The following is an 18,953-nucleotide window of genomic DNA, read 5'->3' on the forward strand; positions in this document are numbered from 1 at the left end:
CATGCACAATGCTTGACTACCCTATGCACATCGAAAACTCTGTTTTGCCAATTTTGCTTGTCAAACTCGAAAATTTCTCTTTTGTTGAGGTTCCTTGACCATGACAAGAGAAAATGAGGTGTAAATGGATGTCTTGAGGGTTTTATATACTTGGTGGAATTTATTTTGTAGATTTAAAACCCATTTGCTAATGTTTGAAATTGATTTTGAAACATTGCACTGATACCCTTTTACCTTGTGCTTTTTCTTTGCAGATTGATAAATTTCTCGAGTAGACACTTTTTTATTTGACATTTATTGTCCATCTGGCATGTGGAATTGAGTTGGTAGCTTTGAGAAAAGTTACTTATTACATATAATGACATAAAATTACATAAATATAAAAAATAGAATTACATCTCTATTTTGGGAATAAAATTACAATCTAGAATGAGACTCATACTTGAAATCAAAATTACAACTTTGGCAAGCATTTTTACATGTTTGCAAATCCTCTTTAAATGAAAAAAGGATATTATTTTGTTCACTCTCATACTTTTGCTAGCCTTATGCAGTGAAATGGTGTTTTATTGGACCTTGGAAAAATGAAACCTAGAGACCTAATGAAAATCTTGAGTGAGCAAACTTCCTGGTGACTTGACAACAACAACAACAAAAATGATGAAATGAGCTTCTCATTGATGTATGCTTAGTAAGACATGAAGGTGGGCTAGCAAGTATTGATTTTGAGGGAGAGTGAGGTTTCTGACTAAAGCTACCATCAGTGAGTAAATTTTTGAATGAGGACCTAGGTGGAATGACAAAAATTTCTGAGTGAGGCCCTAATATGAATATGAAAAGAGGAGTTTTGATTATTGATGGCAGTATACAAATACTGACTCTAACAGGGAATATGTCTCCATACTGTTGTATAACAAGGTACATTTTCAACAGTTCACTTTCCTCATTCCCTGGATCACTATTAGATTTCTAATCACTAGAAATCATCACTACAAATAATGTGTATCCCTTTATGTTATTATGCTTGGCTTTCATAATAGTAATCAATCTTACTAATATAGGATTTATTTTTCCCTGTAGAATGCTTCTTTCTCCAAGCTCATCTAAGCACTCAATCTCCTTCTCAAAACAATCCTCCTTAGTCTCGTGCATGTATAACCTGTCCATGCCCAATAATATGTTGTATGCACCTAATGGAAATACATTCAAGTGTGTTTTTTTAGGCCTGCCACTAAGCTCCAATGCAGATGACCTCACCCAGTGATTAATCCTTCTTTTGTTCCTAGTTTCCAATTGAACCAGCCATGGTTCTCCATGCAATTCCTTGACCAAATTTCATTTCTCAACAAGCTGTGGGTTGATGTAGCTATAATTAGAACCTGTATCAACTAAAATAGAAACAACTTTATTACACAACTTACCTTCCATCTCAATGATGGATGCCTGATGGTTCTCCTAACAGTTGTCTACTTCTACATAACTTCTGGGCAGATTTTGAGCTACAACACCTAATATGCGAGCCTCTTTCGCATTGTAGATCTTTGGCCCAATGTTTTTTTGATGTGGAAAGTCCCTTTTCATGTGGTTTTCATCAACTGTCCAACATTTAAATGGTTCTCGGCCTTCAAACTTGAGCTATTATGGTGTTTTCTTCTGCACATTTCTCTTATCAACAAAATTAGCGTTCCATTGAAATTGATTCACATGGGTTAATTTCTTACCTTCCTTGCTTATAATATCTTTTTTGGGCCAATTTCTCTTATTTCAAGCATTTTTCCTTGGCTTCCATCTACCCTTAATATCTTTTTTTCACTTTTCTTGTTCATAACAATGTTTTAGCTTCTTAATGGCTTCTTTGAGGGTCTAAGGTTCCAGTAATTCAATTTTTTCCTTGAATGCCATAGGTAGCCCACTAATGAACCTTTGAATTTTGGATTTTCATCCTTGAGATATGGAAAATACCTCAATAGTTCTAGGAACTTGGTGACATATTCATCATATGTTGCTTGCCCTATCTTGAGTTCATAGAACTCTTTTTTCTTGTCATCATAATATCGCCCAGACATATTTTTCTCTCTAAAGGGTTTTTCAAATTCATGCTAAATTAGATCCTTCTCAATAATACCTCTAACATTCTTCAAATATTCCCACCATATGCCTATTAGAAATATTGAGAGGGGGGGTGAATCAATATTCCTTAGCAACTATCACTTTTAAATCTTTTCAGAGCATTAGTTAATCTTCAATTATTATTAATGTTTATGCAGTAATAACAATAGATAAAAGAACACAATAGGCACAAGAATTTTAGGTGGAAAAACCCCTCTAGTCAAAAACCACTGAACTCTTTTCTAATAAATTCTTTAATCTTCATCCCCAACTGAAATAAAAGAAACATTTTCCTAGAATTCTAGAAAATCATTCTACTCCAGCTCCCATTGGAAGGACGCCCCAATGCCCTGGTTTCTTCAATAATCAATTGAATAGATGCCCAAACATCCTAGCGTGTCACAACTTGCCCTAGCACCACCCTACCACCCTGAAGTGTTCACAGGCCCCAACCTGTAGGCAACTTCATACACCTACCTAGCACCTCACTACCACCCTATAATTACTGAAATAAGACAAGATTGTGGATTCCCAAACCAGGGAAAACAATCCACGATACAATAATATTTACAATGATTTTCGTGTACTTGAACAAATACCCAATCACTCTATGACCTGCAACCCAACCATGACAACATCCCAACAGTGACTCCTATACCTCCCAACACTGCCTCTTTGACTCTAGGCAGAATGACTCTTTCACAAATGACTCTTTTACAATATTTGCAATGATGACTCTTTTACAAATGACTCTTTTAAAATTTTACAATGATGACTCTTTTACAAATGAATCTTTTACAATCATGACTCTTTTACAACTTTACAATAATGACTCTTGGCCTTAACAATACTTCACGAATTCTGAATGGTTGTCATGTCTTCAAGGATGTCCCGCTACAATGCTTCCTTTGATTTCATACTTCATCTCTTAAATTCTTGCCTAATGTTGTACTTGAATCTTCTTCTACCTGCATGCAAAATTTGCTCGATGAAACCAATCCCAATACAAAACAAATACCCTTCAACTTACCTCTTCCTGCAAAACACATGTAAGTGCATAATAATGAATAAATACAAATTAAAAATTACAATGCATACCTGAAGTGTGCTTGTCAATTTTGTTGTTTACTTGCTGCAGCAATAGATAAAGATGCCCACTCTTGATATTGGCCTGGACTCTATGCAAGACTATATGCAAAACTGACCTAAAGATATATACAATAAAAACTGATGACAGACCCTAGACTTGTGATGGAGCAAGTTCTAAGTACAACAACAGAGACCATTCTATCAACTATCAAAAGACAAGTAACATGAACTTACAACATCATATAGATTTAGCAAACTTGGTGTAGCATCAAGAATATGTAGCATAAAATGTTTAGTATCAAGAATAGGACATCCGAAAAACTAATTGTGTCATATAGAGACATAGAGATATAATCGAGACACAGTATATACTTACGTTGTCCTGCAAAAACATATGCCAAAGATGATACTCAAAATTAAAATGTAAACACTAATCATACATACCTTGGTGTAGGAGACTTACGATCGATTGTTGATGTGTGGTCCTTACTGCAATGATCCTTGAATGTATGCTTTTTCTTGCCTCCTAGGAGCCTAATATGGAATTTGTTGTATGTATGTAATTTCAGATCTCCAAGGTCTGAAATTTTGTCTTATCGTAGCCCTCTGAGTCCTCTTTCCAACCCCATAAGTCTGATCAAGATTGGATTCTTCAAGATAGCGTTATACCCAATCTCCCACGATGCTTGGATTATATCATGGTTCAGTAGAGCAAACTTGTATGAAGTGTCACGTGTCACCATTGTGACCTTCGACCCTGAAAATGATACCCAACAAACTACATTCCATCCTCTTTCTATCACTATTTATGAAATTTGAATAAAAATTCTCAGAGAGAGAGTTATGATGACTTTTCCAATGTCACTTGTTTAACATGGAATTTAGTAGCCTGCAAAAACCCTAACTCCCCTAGATCATATCTCTGAAAATGTAGCGAACCAAGATCTGAAATTCGGTCACAAGGTTCATCAAAATTTTAGCTCCAATAGGTTTTAATTTCAACTTTTGAAGCATCACAACAAAAACATTATAACGAAAATTCCACAATGACATGTTTGAAGCCACAAAATCCCTACTAGAGGAGGATATGATGGTCACTATTTATATGAATGTCTTGAGTTGAGAGGGTCCTCAACAAGTGAACATTGGAGAGATTTTAGGAAGAAAAAAAACATTATTAATTATTTTCTATTCAATTATCACAACCAATTATGAGTGCCATGTGACAACCCCATAAGGTTTTAGCCCACTGACTAGGGTTACTAACTTCAAACATGAATATCTCTGAAACTATGAAGAATTGCATGGCATGTCATATATCAACGAAAACATATAGAAGAGTAGAATCCATATATAAGTTCCTTCACTCATAATATAGTAAGTTGTCAATTCAAAATTCCCATGCAAGATCTGGGTAGCCCCTGGTGCTGCTTTGGTTGACATCAATGGCATCCACTAATCAACAATCTCCCCCTTTGGAATTGATGGAAACACAAGTACTCCCCATGTGATCATAACACCTCTTCCTACTACCTTCTCTCCCCCTTTGTCATCAATGGAAAAGGTTAACTCCCCCTAACAAATAGCCATCCTGCGGACCTGTACACACCTACACTCCCCCTTTCTACTTGAGTAGATAAGAGAGAGAGTCTAATGAAAACTTGGGAGAATCCCAAGATTTTGGTGAAGATACCCGAATGCTTCACGAGGTAATGGTTTGGTAAATATGTCATCAATTTGTTCCTTTGTGCCAACATATTCAAGTTTGATATTCTTTTCGTCGACCTGATCTCTAATGAAATGATATTTAATCAGAATGTGCATTATTTTGGAATGCATCACAGGATTCTTAGAGATATTGATCACATTGGTGTTATCACAAAAGATGGGAATAGGCTTATCAAACTTGACTTGACTATCTTGCAAAGTTTGCTTCATCCAGTGAAATTATGTACAACAATCTGCTGCCGTGATATATTTTTCTTCTGTTATGGATAACGAGATTGAAGACTGCTTTTTACTTAACCATGAAACAAGACAACCACCTAGATAGAATGTTGCTCCACTAGTACTCTTATGATCATCAACACTTCCTACCCAATTTGCATCTGTATAAGCTTAGATAACCAGATCATTTCCTTTGGGGTACCATAGACCATATTCCGTTGTGCCCTTAAGATATCAAAGAATTCTTTTGACTGAAATAATATGAGATTCTTTTGGTGTTGCTTGGAATCTTGCTACTTATACAACTACCTGCATCACATTAGGCCAAGAGGTTGGACATATAGGAGACTACCAATCATGGATATGTACAACCTTTGGTCCACATCCTTTTATGAATCTTCTAAGCTTAACTTGAAACCTATTATCATGGGGGTAAGGATTGGCTTGCAATCTTCCATCTGGAATTTTTTACACATTTCCTTGATGTACTTAGTTTGATATATTAATGTTCCTTTATCCTGTTGAGAAATCTGAAGCCCCAAAAAGTATGTCAGCTCGCCAGGCATAGACATTTCAAACACACTTTGCATTTTTGTAGCAAAGTCTTTAATTAATATATCATCATTGCTTCCAAAGATTATATCATCCACATATACCTAGATAATCGTTAGGTTATCTTGATCCACTTTCACATAGAGATTGTTGTCAGCGCTTCCTTTATTGAGTCCTTGTTGATGTAGATACTTATCAAGACGAGCATACCAAGCACTAGGAACTTGGTAGAGACCATATAGTGCCTTCTTTAATCTGCAAATGTAGTTTTCTTTGCTAGTGAGCAGAAAACCTTTGAGTTGTTCAATGTAAAATTATTCTTCCAATTCACCATTTAGAAATTCTGAATTAACATCCATTTGGTATACCTTGATTTTTCTTGAGCATGCATATGCGAGAAACATCCTGATAGCTTCCATTCTAGCAACGGGAGAAAATGTTTCTTCAAAATCGATTCCTTCAACTTGTGCATATCCTTTGTAGACTAATATTACTTTATTCCTGGTAACCTGTTCATCCTCATTCAATTTTTTTCATAACATTTTTAACCTTTGGTCGTGGAACCAATTCCCAAGTGTTGTTATTCTCAATTTGATCTAGTTCTTCATTCATAGTTGCTACCTAATGTTAATTTTGACTAGCTTCCTCAAAATTGTTAGGCTCAAAATTCGCTAAAAGGGCAAGATGGACTTGCTGCGATGAACGAAGTTGTTGACTTCTTCTAGTTCCAATTCCTTCATTTATGTTGTCGATGATCTGATTTGACAGATGATTCTTTACCATTCTTTTGAAAATTTTGGAGATGCTTCTTGTACATCCTATTGATCATTTCTTATTTTTTCTTGGTTGACTAGTGTTTCCTTATTTGATTGGTCTTGTTCTGGAGCTTCTTCTTCATCCTTCACAGATTCTACCTCAAGCCCCTCAGATTTTCTTGAAGAGACGAACTCACAATCTTTGTTAAAAATAGCATTTATACTTTCAACTATTTGTTTTTGCCTCAGATTGTAGCATATATAAGCCTTTCTTTTGTGCGAATAACCAACGAAAATACCTTCGTCAACACGAGAATCGAACTTGCCCAATTTTTCGTCTTCTCTTTTGATGTAGCATTTACTTCCAAATATTTTGAAGTATTTGACGTTAGCTGGTCTTCCTTTCCATAGTTCGTATGGAGTCATGTTACAATTGTTCCTGAGTAGGCCTCTGTTTATAATGAATATGATGGTATCAATTGCTTGAAACCAGAATTTATCATCTAAGTTTGAGTCTTTTAACATGGTTCTAGCCATTTCCTGTAGAGTTCTGTTTTTTCTTTTAGCTACTCCATTATGTTGTGGTGTTCTGGCTATTGAGAATTGCCTTTTTATTCCATTTTTGTCACAGTATTGCTAAAATGCTTTGGATGAGAATTCTCCACCATTATCAAATATTAGACATTTGATCTTCAAATCGGTTTCATTTTCGAACAATTCCTTGTATATTTTGAAACATTAAAATGCCTCAAACTTTTTATTCAAGAAACTGATTACTTTCATTCTGGTGTAATCATCTATCATTAACATAAAGTATAATTCATCATCTAAACCTTTTTTTCTCATAGGACCACATAGATCAATATGTATTAATTCCAATGGATGTGATGCAAAACGTTTCATTGTCTTGAACTCAACTTTTGTCTGTTTGTCGTGCCAACAAGATTCACATATCGTATTGGTAAGTTTTGAGATTTTCGGCATTTCTCTAACTGCTTCCTTTTTGCTGATCTTGACCAAATTTTCAAAATTTATATGTCCCATTCATTTGTGCCATAACCAGGTCTCGTCTTCTTTTTCCAAGAAACACCCTTTAGGTGTCTCATCCAAAATATATATGTCATTTGGAGCTCTGCTTGTTGTAGCCACAATTTTACCAAACTTGCCTTTCTTGATTTCACATTTCTTCAAGTTGAATAACATCATGTGTCCTTGATCGCACATATGTCCAACACTGAGAAAATTGTGATTCATATTTTCAACCAGCAACAGATCCTTTGCTAATGCATCCTTGCTTCCAAGAGTGACTATACCTACTCCTATGACATTTGAAGACCTGTCATTTCCAAAAGACACGGTTCCATCCTTATTTTCTTTCAAGGATATGAACTTATTTCTATCTCGGGTCATATGCATTGAGAAACCATTGTCAACATACCATACGTTTTTGTTTCTTTGAGCCTTGAGAGCGAGAGCACACCTTTAAATCTTCCTTTTCCATACTTGTTCATTCTGATTTTGCGAGAATTCCTTTGAAGAGCTTCCAAGTTTGCAATCTTTGCCAGGTGTCCAAAATTGTTACATTTGTAACATTCAACATCATCTCTCAAATGATCATATATGTTAATATTCGGATGAGTTCTAGAATATCCATTTCTAAGAGATCTCCTGGAATTATATTCATTCCAAACATACATGCAACATTTTGCGGCTCTATGTCCAAACTTTCTGCATGAATAACAATGACCATAAAAGATAGGTTGATACCTAGGAGGAAATATTTTTCGAGGAATTGTCTTCCAAGGTCCTTCCTATGAATCTTGATCTCTTGATCTAGCTAGGAGATATACCTTCTTGGTAGATTTTACATATCCATCTTCTTTAGTTGTCATAGAATTACAAGACTCCTTTTCGAATTTTTCTTTGCAACCAAGACCAGTCTTGTCACTGCATGATCGCTGGTTGCTGATGAGTTCATCCAAAGTCTTTGAGTTGTTGCATAGTTTTGAAGATTTTTTCCATCTTTTACTTCCTTTCATAAATAAATGATTTTAGCTTCCAATGCTTCTCTTTCCTTGTTGCTTTCCTTTACTTATTTCATGTGTGATTCTTCAATTTGTTTGTATTCTTCAACCTTGATTTTAAGATTTAGGACCTATTCCCTTTCTTTCTATAATTCATCTTCAACAGTGTTGACGTGCTTCTTCTCGGCCTTGAGCTCTTTGATAACCCTGATTACTTCGTTTTGAATTCAACCTTAGTCATTTCTTCTTCTTTGTCTCCTTCTTCGTCAGGTGCCTCTTGCTTATTATGCAAGGCCATAAACAATACTCTTTCGTTGAATTCTTCTTCGTTATCATTGTCTTCTTCGGATGAGGAGCTATCTTCTTTGGAGAAGAAACTTTACTTAAACCATTTCTTCTTGCCTTGCTTGTTGAACTTCCTAGGACTTTTCTTTCCTTTCGTAACAAACACATTTTTGTGAGGACATTTGGGTGCAAAATTCCCAACCTCACCACAATAAAAACATATTAATGGAAGTTTACCTTTGAATTTTCCTGTACCTGTTCTCATTTTCTACATGAAGTAGGCAAACTCTTTATCTAAGAAATCTTCTTCATATTCTTCCTTTTCCTCATCCTTACAATTGCAAGTTTTTGTTTTCAGAGTCTCCTTGTCCTTATTATTCTTCTTGGATGTGGTAAATGATGTTTCTAAGTGAGATGTGCCATCCTCTTCTTCAATCCTCATTTCATATGCCGTAAGAATTCCATGCAATTCATCTATGCTGAGATTGGTTAGATTCGATCTATCTTCCAAGACAGATACCTTAGGGTTAAATCTTGTTGGCAAGGTTCTGAGGATCTTCGGACAACAATTTTTGTTTCAACATTTTCTCCCAAACCTTCCATTGTATTTTTTGTTTCATCAACATGCTAAAAGTATGCAGCAATATCTTCATCTTCCCTCATTTTGAGTTGCTCAAATTTTGCCCTGAAAATTTTAAGTTTTGCTTCTTTCACCTTTGAGTCACCTACATATATATTTTCAAGCTTGCCCCATACCTCTTTAGCAGTTTTGCAACTCAATACCTTAAGATAAACAGACTCGATAAGCCCATTGGTAATAATATATTTAGCCTTTGCATCATATACCATATTTTTCTTACCTTGTTCATCCTCGGTCGATGTGAAGCCTTTGTCAACAATTTCCCATACTTTGTATCCTTGTGCCAACAAATAAACCTGCATTCTTCTACTCCAAAGTGCATAGTTATTTCCATTGAACAAAGGAACTCTATTCTTAATATACTCCATGATCTCCTTCCAGTTGTTAGATTTCTATTGAAGGAACCAATCTCTGATACCAATTGTTGGAAATATTGAGAGAGGGGGTGAATCAGTATTCCTTAGCAATTAGCACTTTTAAATCTTTTCAGAGCATTAGTTAATCTTCAATTATTATTAATGTTTATGCAGTAATAACAGTAAATAAAAAAATACAATAGGCACAAGATGTTTAGGTGGAAAACCCCCTCTGGGTCAAAAACCTCTGAACGCTTTTCTAATAAATTCTTTAATATTCAGCCCCAACTGAAATGAAAGCAACAACTTCCTAGAATTCTAGAAAAGCATTCTTCTCCAGCTCCCACTGGAAGGACGCCCCAACACCCTAACGAGCCACAACTTGCCCTAGAGCCACCTTACCACCCTGAAGTGTTCATAGGCCCTAACCTATAGGTAACTTCATACACCTACCTAGCACCTCCCTGCCACCCTATAATGACTAAAATAAGACAAGATTGTGGATTCCCAAACCAAGGACAACAATCCACGATACAATAATATGTACAATGATTTTTGTGTACTTGAACAAATACTCGATGACTCTATGACCTCCAACCCAACCATAAGATCATCCCAACAGTGACTCCTACACCTCCCAACACTACCTCTTCGACTCTAGGCAAAATGACTCTTTCACAAATGACTCTTTTACAATATTTACAATGATGACTCTTTTACAATTTTACAATGATGACTCTTTTACAAATGACTCTTTTACAATTTTACAATGACGACTCTTTTACAAATGACTCTTTTACAATCATGAATCTTTTATAAATGACTCTTTTACAACTTTACAATAATGACTCTTGGCCTTAACAATACTTTATGATATCTTAATGGTTGTCATGTTGTTTCTAAGAAAACTAGTGTCTTTTCGATCTGCTAGTCCCACTAGGATTGGTAGCTATCCTAGAAACAAACAATCAAAGCAATTTGTGATTTCCTTTATGTATGATAGATAAGAGAGAAGCAAAGGGACCAACCTAGATCTTCCACTTGACTCCTTCTTGATTTCTCTCTCCCTTGATAGAGCTTGCAACTCCTCTCCTACTTATCCTGCTCAGTGAATACCTATATAGACAAAGTAACAAAACACCATCAAAGCATCTTGATCTATTATCTCATAAACAATGCAGAATCAGAAATACATTGAACATACAATGGAATTCACAAATACATGATTGTATGGAGGAAAACTAAAAGAACTTTATTAATAGTAGAAGGGAGAATTACAACCCAGCTGTCTAATCTAGCATCATCCTCCCAGCATCAAAGCCCTCTTCACCTCATGAAAAGCAAGATCACCCAACAATACAATGCCTTTTCTCAAAGACAAACTATCAACACTTCCTTACAAATTACCAAATTCCAGCTCCTAGATCTCTCAGATGAGGAATCCATTTATAGATGTCTGCAAGGGTGTGTCATACATGGGTTTTTGATTAGTGTCATTCCAATTTTTGTTCTTGGTTCCACTTGGAGATTTTTTGGATCTCTTACTCATCCCTGGGTGAATTTAGAGAGGCAAGTGTCATAGGTGAAGTTTCTGGAAGATTCCATGAGCATCCACTTAGCAAACTGTCTCGGACATTTGTCCATCCTCGCTCACGCACCCTATATAAGGCCTCTTCAGTATGCATCACACCTGGCTTGTGTAGAAGTTAGTATGCGTCACACCCTAACTGTGGAGAACTCAGTATGGTCTAGTTTTGGCCAGTTCTGAGTGGTTTTTCAGGTGGAACTTTTGGGGAATGATGTAATCAGTTGACCATGATCCTTTAGGGTATGAAACAACACCTTTAGGGGTTAAAGAGCCCTTGGTTTATCGACATATAAGATTTGGGTTGCAGTGCCCAAATATGTCTATAACACATGTCTTTAAGGATGTCCTGTTGCAATGCTTCCTTTGATTTGAACTCTTGAATTCTTGCTTGATGTGGTGCTTGAATCTTCTTCTACCTGCATGCAAAATTTTCCCAGTGAAACCAATCCCAAAACAAAACAAAGTACCCTTCAACTTACCTCTACCTACAAAACACATGTAAGTGCATAATAATGGATAAATGTAAATTAAAAATTACAATGCGTACCTGAAGTGTGCTTGTCACTTTTGTTGTTGACTTGTTGTAGTAGTAGACAAAGACTCCCACTCTTGATATAGGCCTGGACTCTATGCAAGACTATATCTAAAATTGACCTAAAGATATATACAATAAAAATTGATGATAGACCCTAGACTTGTGATGGATCAATTTCTAAGCACAACAACGGAGACCATTCTATCAACTATAACAAGACAAGTAACATGAACTTACAACATCATATATATTTAGCAAACTTGGTGTAGCATCAAGAATATGTAGCATAAAATGTGTAGTATCTAGAATAGGACATCCGAAAAACTATTTGTGACATATAGAGACAGAGATATAACCCTCCCTCCCTCGCTCTCCCTCCCTCCCTCCCTCCCTCCCTCTCCCTCTCCCTCTCTCTCTCTCTCATTCAATGTTCTCTAAATTTAAAAAATCAAATCCTTTCCTTCACACACATTCTCTCTCTCTCTCTCTCTCTCTCTCTCTCTCTCTCTCTCTCTCATGGAATCTATACTTTTTAATGTTCTCTTTAAATTTAAAAAATCAAATCCTTTCCTTCACACACATCTCTCTCTCTCTCTCTCATGGAATCTATACTTAATGTTCTCTTTAAATTAAAAAATCAAATCTTTCTTCACACACATTCTCTTTTTAATGTTCTCTCTATAAAGGTATCTCTCTCTCTCTCTCGGTAAGTCATGCATGGACTCTATACTTTTTTAATGTTCTCTTTAAATTTAAAAAATCAAATCCTTTCCTTCACACACATTCTCTTTTTAATGTTCTCTCTATAAAGAAAACAATTGTTTAAACCTCTCTCTCTCTCATGCATGGACTCTATACTTTTTAATGTTCTCTTTAAATTAAAAAAATCAAATCCTTTCCTTCACACACATTCTCTTTTTAATGTTCTCTCTATAAAGAAAACAATTGTTTAAACCTATTTCGTTTCCATGTTCTCTTTAAATTTGAAAAATCAAATCCATAAGTCATGCATAGGGTCATTCAGATAAGTTTAATGACCATGGAAGCAACCTTCACCATTCATTCAAGCTTGGTGCATGTTTTCCCATTCTCTTGTCCATGACCACCCTCCACTCAATATATTTTCGGTGTTGTTAGAAAGAGGAGTAACTGGCTCTTATGAGTGGAGTGAGATTCTCTAGTTAGAGTTGGGATAGCCATGAGGACTATATGATATCACTATGGTACATTCCCATAAAAAAATGAATACTTGCAGGGCCACCTAAGTCTTCTTGGAACTCCTTGAAACAATTCCATCATGCCACATGTGGTTCTCTCATCATTCAACTTTAATAACATCAAAAAAATTGATTATTATTTCCCAAAGATAGTTACGACTTAAAGCTCATGACCAAGATGATTGTTGCATCCACTAGGATGTTGCATGTGACCTGAATTAGGCTTACAAGGGTTCCCCTATGACACTATGGCTACTAGTTGTAGGAGCACATCACCTCACAACATACCCATAATGGTTTCCCCAAGCTACAACCTCCAAGGGTAGATCAACCACATCTTTGATGATTTCTTCACATCAAAAGTCAAAGCCTACTGAAACAATGATGATGGATACTCAGTTAATTAACTAAACAATGTGTTTTCTCAGTAAATGAATTGATTCCATTTCTATCAAGGTGTATCATAGACGGTATGGAGGAAAACACATATATATTATCATCCATCACCACATGTTTTCTTTGTTCAAGGAAAAGGTTGACAAATGATACTTCCTCCACCATTTCAACACAATGTAGTTTGCACAAAATTAATAAACTTGGGTTACATGTAGAGAGACCTACAATATATCAATATTGATAATTCAATATATCACATTAGCATAACTATTCATAGTCCAAGGTTGATGGTGTATAGGTATTTGACAAGTGGTTGGCTAATCCTTTTTGCTAATATTGATTTCATATAATGTATATAAAATAACTTCTTTTAAAATTGCGAGAGATCCCCTCAATACATTCCTTTTAATTGACTCGACATCGATCTTTTCTTTATAGTTTTCATTGTATTAAATATTAATGCCATGTCTTCATGAATATATCTGTGTGTGTGTGTGTGTGTGTGTGTGTGTGACTAGAGGAATAAAAAATCCACCTGGTCTTGTACTCATGTGACACAGGGTTGGTTTCGACTGTTGCCACTATAACTTCTAGGTGGTTTATGCCTCCCCCAACATGTGGCATGGGTAAGCATCTAGGGAATTTGAATAGGGGACCTTGTATTCACATTTACTTTACATTTTCACGGGCTTGCCAAGTGATCTCCGTTAGAGGGGCTATGTCATCATGAATATTACCTATCTATATTGTTATCAAATTTCTGCTTCCAAACATAATTAGTTAAGATGGATGAAAATGTCATATGTGAAATTTAGTAGTTTTTACTGGATCTTAAATATCTAGAGAAAATTTAGATATCTAAGAGTTACTATATACAATAATTGAACTGTTAATAGATTTTGTTTGAACCTCAACAATCTAGAGAAAATTTAATTTTCTCTAAGATAAGTATACTAATTGAATGAAGTGGTGGTAGATTTTTCTTCAACCAAGTTCATCTAGACAAGATTTAGTTATATATGAGTTTGATTATATGAATGATATTTGAGTTAAATTCAAGTATTTGAAAACTTAATAGAGTGTATTTTAATGTTGCCCGGATAGATTCTTGCATAATAAATTATTAGTTTTACATTTTAATATTGAAAAGGAATACTTCCAGATACTTATTAATTAATAATTTTAATCATTAAAAAAACATTAATTAATTAAACAATGAATAACTATTTATTTTTAGAATAATATTGCTATTTTTTACATAATATATTTTAGGAATTAACCTTCTTGCAAGGAAGATTGAGGAAGATTCTGAAACATTGTTCACAAATGGACTCTTAACCCAAATGGAATAAAAGAATGTCTGTTTTATAGATATCATGTATCCTTGACAACATCAAATCGCATAGATGTAACAAAGTTATTATAATTATTAATATTATAAAGAAAGATTTAAAATATTTGAATATGGTCTAACAAATGTTTTCTTTTTCCAAGTTAAAAAGAACATTATAAAGCGTTCACACATGGAATCCTACAACAAGTTTATAAATCTTATTTATCCTTCATGGCACCAAATTAATGATCTGTTCGCATAAGGTAATATATAATAATATAAAATGAATATGTATATATTATAAATAGATATGCGATAATGGAAATTACGACTTTTGTCTTCGGAATTTTTTTTATAAATACATATTTATTGTTAATTATTATATTAATTAGTATAATTAAAAATCTCATTTTTGGTTTATTTTAATCATTTTTGGATACTTTATTATTTCTGGTTTATTTTAATCACTTTTGGATATCTTATTATTCCTAGTTTGATATGTATAGGCTTTTATTTATTGTGCTAGAAACACCAACAAAGTCTAAAGAATTTAATCACTGTAATTCCATTTTAACTCATAGTTATTAAGTATTATTGAGAGGATTAAATTCAACCATATATTATAGTCACCATTGCTAACTAAATTTAACTAAATTCAATATACAATCAACCATAGTTAACCATTATGATCACAATTTAGTGAAATTCAAGTATCATACTCAACCACAATCACTTTTAATTAAAATTTGCTAATATTTGACACACACACATGTTTAACAATAGTCAAACACTATCAAACATAATTAATCATAATCAACCACTATTAACCAAATATAACCATACTTAACCTACAATCAACCATGCTTAACCATTAAGAACCATAATGAACCAAAATCAACTATTGTCAACAATACTTAACCATAGTAAAAAAAAATCAATAATAGTCAACCATCGTGAACCATAGTCAACCATTGTTGAGCAAAATCATTCTATAATCAATCATAGTTAACCACTCTAATATGTACTTAAACAAATTCAATCCTCATACTCAATTATAATCACTCTTAGTTAAAAATAGTAAATATTTGACCTACTCAAACATATTTAACCATAGTCAAACACCATAAACCATAATCAACGATAATTAACCATAATCAAACAAAGATAATTATCTAAATCATTAAGAACTGTAATAAACCGAAATCAACTATTGTCAACAATAGTCAGTTAATGTCAACCCTATCAACATGGTCTACTATAATAAACCATAATGTACCATCATCAACCATAGTTGAACATGTCAATCATAACCAACCATTGTTAACCAAGGTTAATAAGATTCAACATATAATCAGCTGGCGTAGTAAACCATTATGATCTCTACTCAACCATAGTCATGTTTAGATAACAATAGTTAATATTTTACATACTCAAACATATTTTACCAAATCCATCATTTCAATGATAACATGTGTACTAGAAGGGAGATGAAAAATTACGGATGTATGAAGCGAGCATTAAATGATTGTAAACTCGATACATACAAGAGCAATGAGCCTAAGCATTCTTCCTTTTTTATTCTTTCAAATCCTTTGAATCTGCACATACAAGTGCACTAACATTACTAGATTCAATTTATATTAAAAAAAATACCTTTCAAAAGTTAGGTCCCGATTTGGACACTTGGAACTTTATTTTATGCTCCTAATATAAATTTTAGAGGGATGCACACTTCCTTTGGCTAGTTATATCCAAACATTATCATAGGAAATGCCAACTCTAACCATAAAATAGTGGTATAATGGCCATCAATAGATCCACTACAACATAGAATCTGAAAATGTTCTCATTAACCTCTTTTCCAATGACATTTCCCACAAATAGATTGAAATCGAGAGCACCTTTACACTATAATATTTTAAATCTAGATTAGAACACTTCCCCTTCTCATAGTGAAGGAAATTTTAGCAAAGCATAATGTATCACAAAAAAAAAATCTTCCTCAAAGCAAAATGTCATGAAAAAGGAAAATTTGAATCAATGTGACATGTCACGACCAACGAAACTCTAGGTACGATTCATATTGTATCGTGATGAAAAAAAGTTTGAGAAAGTGAAATCTATTGCAGGAAAATGAACTTCAACATGATGCAACTTCTTGTCAGAGAAAGTTTGGAGAAATATGATATGTTACACCGAAAGTCTTAGAAAGTGCAATGTGCCACATAAAAGAATTTATTTCCACAATTCATGATAATAGAGTGATAAAGAAAATTTTGTACAAATGTGATATGTCATAGTTGAAGGCATTTCAACTATGATATGCATTCTTCCACGATGAAGGAAATGTTGAGTAAGTTTGACTTATTGCATGGAAATAATGTTTGACCTGATGCAATATGTTGTAGCCAAAGGTGTTTAGGTGAGATATGTGTTATCACAATTATAAAAACATTAGAAAGAGTGATGTGTAACATGCACAAAAAGTTTGATACGATTTTATATGTCACCACAAATGAAAATTGGGAGCGATTTGATCAATTTAAACCAACAAAATTTTATGTTTTATATGGTGAAAATGGGAAAATTCTAGGTAGATGATAAAAAACATTTCCAAGCAATGCAATATGGTGTGGTGCATTGTGCTATAAAGATACAAAGTTTGTGGAGATGTGTTAAATTATAAGGGAAGGAAACTTTATAATTTACAATCTATCATTACAAAGAAAACTTTTGATCAATGCAATATGTTGTGGTCAAAACACTTAAGGTGCACCACACACACTTGTCTTTTAGTGCTCCCTTGAAAAAAATTTCCTTTCCTTTTTGTATCACATGGAACAAAACTTTGGTCCAGTGCATTGTGTCCTTGAGATAGAAAGTTTGAAGAGATGCAATATATCAAACGGAAGTTCTTTTACAAATTTCCCATTTCTCATTATGAAGGAAAATTTAAGACTATACAATGTGTCACATGGAGAAAAAAACTGCAATGCAACATGTTGCAAGAAAGGAACATTTTGAGCAATGCAATATTTCATGATGTCATATAAAAGAAATATGAATGAAACTTTTGTGTTGTGATATGTCACAACTAGACAAAGTTTACAACCATGCAAACCAACATCACTTGAGAGTTTATTTATATGCCATACATTGTGCAAATAACAAATTTTCTTCCATCATCACATGTCACACTAAGGCTTTGGATACATAAAGGCACAACAAAATGTTTCATGGTGTACATAAGAAAAAAACTATATGAATCAACGTGTCATACACAAGTATATAAGAGGTTCGATACTCATGAAACCAAAACTCATTTTAGTGTCCTATGCATAAGCAACAAAAAAATTGTACAAAGAATGCATGGAATATTAATGTTTTCTTAAGTGATCGACATAAGACAAAGACTTTCGATACATCATTTTTTTACTGTGGTACATATGTATTTCATTCAAAGATATTTTGGCCATGGCACAATGTTTTGCACTCAAAATTAGTTTTCCCATGACATTTCACATCACATCTTATTTATGCGACCCATTGCACTTTCTCAAATATTGCTTCCTCATCACAAATGCAAACTTCCCAATATTTCCTTTGACAATATCACACTCATCCAATTTAAAAAATAAAACATTTTTAACATTTTCACTTCATGACAACCTAATTTCTGTCCATTTGGGAGCAATTGCCAATTATTAGTATGTAGAAAATAATGGTCATGTATATATTATTATTAAATTATAATCTTTGTAAAAAATATTCATGTTGTATTTTTTAATTAATATTATGTTATGATATGTTTTTTTACCTTAAATTTTATTTTTAAATTTTTTTTTTTTTTCAATTAATATAAATGATATAAGAATGTTTTTTTTTTTAAATAAATATAAAGAATAGGGATTTTAAATATTTTTTTTGTAAGCTTGGTAGGACTCTCTGATTTTCAAGTTTACATGTCTATTATTCACCCCGCTATGGGGGGAGGGTAGCACAAGATTCGAACCCAAGATCTTCAGTTCAGTGAGACTTCATTCCATGGCCATCACCACTTGAACTATCCCAAGCGGAGAGGGATTTTAAATATTAATATGAAGAAGATTTTACATTTATTAATTTAA

Source organism: Pinus tabuliformis, chromosome 5_2 (genome assembly GCF_031772625.1).
Source record: "Pinus tabuliformis cultivar Carrire ecotype Pingquan chromosome 5_2, CPIR1, whole genome shotgun sequence".
In the NCBI taxonomy this organism is placed as follows: domain Eukaryota; kingdom Viridiplantae; phylum Streptophyta; class Pinopsida; order Pinales; family Pinaceae; genus Pinus; species Pinus tabuliformis.